Raw genomic sequence first — 3167 nt, 5'->3', positions numbered from 1 at the left:
ACCATACAAATTAAGATGAACAGCCAACACTGAATCAAAACTGAAGTTAAATTATATCTGGTTTAATTTATTTTGTGATTTGGGGGATTTTATTGTAAAGCACAACACACAATAAATCGTTCTTACAAATGCCAGTCAAGTATGACGAGTTTTTAGCGCCCTCACCACCACCTACCATGTTATAAGAGTATGTTAGACGTACAACACATTAATAACTTAAACATTCATTTCAAATATACTGTGATTGTATATATCAAATAGCATGTAAAGACTTTAATGTTTTTTTTTTTTAAATAAACATTGTTACCAGTCATAATGATCTGCGCTTCATGGACAGGCCATCCACCTTTTGGAGGTTTGTTCGTGTCTCTCCACTCTGCTCTGAAGTTTCGAGTCGTCTCTTCGTCATCATCAGCAATGCTGAATAAATCAAAATTGCGAAAGCAAGCAGTGGGAATCACGCTGTAAGAGTCTTTGTCGACCCCGCTTTCCCACTTCACCAACGCGTGCATCACCGCCATACTACCTTCACCTTCTCGTCCGTTTTTTCTGCGCCTTTTTCCCCCAACAAGTCACGGCACAAAAAACAGTCCCGCTCTGCATTCTGGTACTTGGCGTTCTTAATAACACCAACAGGGTGTAATCGCATAGACCATTCGAGTATAAAGTACTACATATCCCATCAGTTACAGTTTTTTTTCATCTTCTGAAACTGCAATTTAGCACTTTCAACTGTTTCTTAGTGATTCCTAGAATTACTAACCGGTATTGTAGTCAATGTGTTTATAACCTTTTTTGTTTAACGATTTGTGTGTTATCCTATGGGATCCCATGGTCTTTGATTTGGTCACGGAAGTGATTTGTCTTTGATTTGTTGATCTAGAGTTGAATTTTAATTAGTTTTTCCCTTTTGTATAATTAGTGTAGTGCTACATTTAGTCTTTGTTTTTAAATAAATTTGACAATTTATATCTTTGGAATTGGTGTCTGCGTCCAATTATTACAGAAATTGAGTTCTACAAGACTCCAGGATTCGTGATAAGGTGATACTATGAATTCACTTCTTTAATTGAAATTTAAAAGTGTACCTTACGCTACATATATATATATATATATATATATATGTATGTATGTATGTATGTATGTCCAATTGCTTTGACAATACAAATGAATAGAATTGAGAGGGAGAGAGAGAGAGACAGACAGACAGACTGACAAACAGAAAAACAGACAGACATAGACACACACACACACACACACACACACACACAGAGCCAGCCAGCCAGCCAGCTCAGCGATGACATCACGAGCCTCTCTCAGCTGACTGCTATGACATCACAGAGCACGTACATTCCGTTGCTTGCCGTCTGTCAACCACTCAGTCACTGCCAGCCAGACTGGCTGGCTGGCTGGATGGGGGGGCTGCTTGCTGCTGCTGCGTACCTTAGCAAGCTTATTTGCTTGACCGGCCTTCCTACTCCTCTGCCCACATGCCCACCTATGCCCGATCTGCTGTTCACCTGGATCACAGCTCCGCCCCAACAAGGCAGATCCTCCCAAAAATGGTACAAACTCACCCACGATCCCCTCCACGGAAAGCTTTAGCAAAAGGCAAAAGCGTTATACGTAATGAAGAGGAACCTGGAATCTGATTGATTGATTGCTTCTGTGGACAGGTGTCTTTTATACAGGTAACGAGCTGAGATTAGGAGCACTCCCTTTAAGAGAGTGCTCCTAATCTCAGCTCGTTACCTGTATGAAAGACACCTGGGAGCCAGAAATCTTGCTGATTGATAGGGGATCAAATACTTATTTCCCTCATTAACATGCAAATCAATTTATAACTTTTTTGAAATGCGTTTTTCTGGATTTTTTGGCTGTTATTCTGTCTCTCACTGTTAAAATACACCTATCATTAAAATTATAGACTGATCATTTCTTTGTGAGTGGGCAAACGCACAAAATCAGCAGGGGATCAAATACTTTTTTCCCTCACTGTATGTATGTATGTATGTATGTATGTATGTATGTAAGTGTGTGTGTGTCTGTCTCTGTGAAAGTGTGTGTGTGTGTGTGTGTGTCTGTGAAAGTGTGTGTGTGTGTGCATGTGTCTGTCTGTGAAAGTGTGTGTGTGTGTGTGGGTGTGACAGTGTGTATGAGTGTCTGTCTGTCATGTAACTCGCACATCTGTGAGGGCACCATTTTTGCAGAAAGAGATGTACACATTTTGGAGCAACATATGCTGCCATCCAGACATCATCTTTTCCAGGGACGTCCCTGCATTTTTCAGCAGGATAACGCCAAACCACATTCTGCCCAGATTTCAAGCGCATGGTTGCATAGGCAGAGAGTGCGGGTGCTAGCATGGCCTGCCTGCAGTCCTGACCTGTCTCCGAATTGAGAATGTGTGGCGCACTATGAAGTGCAAATTAAGACAACGAAGGCCCTGTGCAGTTGCGCAGCTGAGGAAATGCATAATGGATGAATGGGGGAAAATCCCGCTTGCTAAACTTAACCAAGTGGTGTCTTCAGTGCCCAAGTGCTTAATAAGTGTTATTAAAAGAAAAGGTGATGTTACATAGTGGTAAACAGTCGACTGTCCCAACTTTCTTGGTTTCTTTTCACTGCTAATGAGATGCTGTAAAGTGAGTTTTCAGGAGCTCTAATCGTATTGATGAATTCATGCAGCATTTGTAATTGAATTTCAAAAAGAAATCCTTGCTGTCTGGCCTGTGTGTATGAGATGTACTCTGTCAATCTTTGGCTAACAACTGAAACATTGGTAGAACAGAAATGGCAACATAAAAAAGAAAAGTACATTTTAAAAGAGCACATTAAATAGGATGAATATACAGTTTTTTACAATCACTTTGTCACTAATTTCAGAACCTTGATGTCATTTTTCAAAACTCTAGACACAAAACTCAAAACGGTCATCACTTGTAACACTGCACAATACAATGTTTTGAACATTGGACAGCCTTTCATATCTTTAAAGAAACCTTGCACTTGCAGACTTGTTGGTTCAAATAACTAATTTATCATGAAATACCATAGTAACATAGTAACACAGAAGATACCGATAGTTTCACTGTGTAGTTGTTCGTACAATCATTAAATATTGTAGTACAAAATATGTGATACATGTTTCATTATGGTACTACACA

General features: G+C 39.8%; 1 non-coding gene across 1 annotated transcript; it reads right to left on the bottom strand.

Moving 5' to 3' along the window:
- Positions 1–1534: 1534 nt before the first annotated feature.
- On the bottom strand, positions 1535–1649 carry LOC136736116 (U5 spliceosomal RNA). The gene has a single exon (XR_010811555.1). It is a non-coding gene; the product is annotated as a U5 spliceosomal RNA (small nuclear RNA).
- Positions 1650–3167: the final 1518 nt, after the last annotated feature.

Source organism: Amia ocellicauda, unplaced genomic scaffold (assembly GCF_036373705.1).
Source record: "Amia ocellicauda isolate fAmiCal2 unplaced genomic scaffold, fAmiCal2.hap1 HAP1_SCAFFOLD_46, whole genome shotgun sequence".
Lineage (NCBI taxonomy): Eukaryota > Metazoa > Chordata > Actinopteri > Amiiformes > Amiidae > Amia > Amia ocellicauda.
The sequence above is the reverse complement of the archived record's forward strand: the minus strand, read 5'-3'. Positions and strand labels throughout refer to the sequence as shown.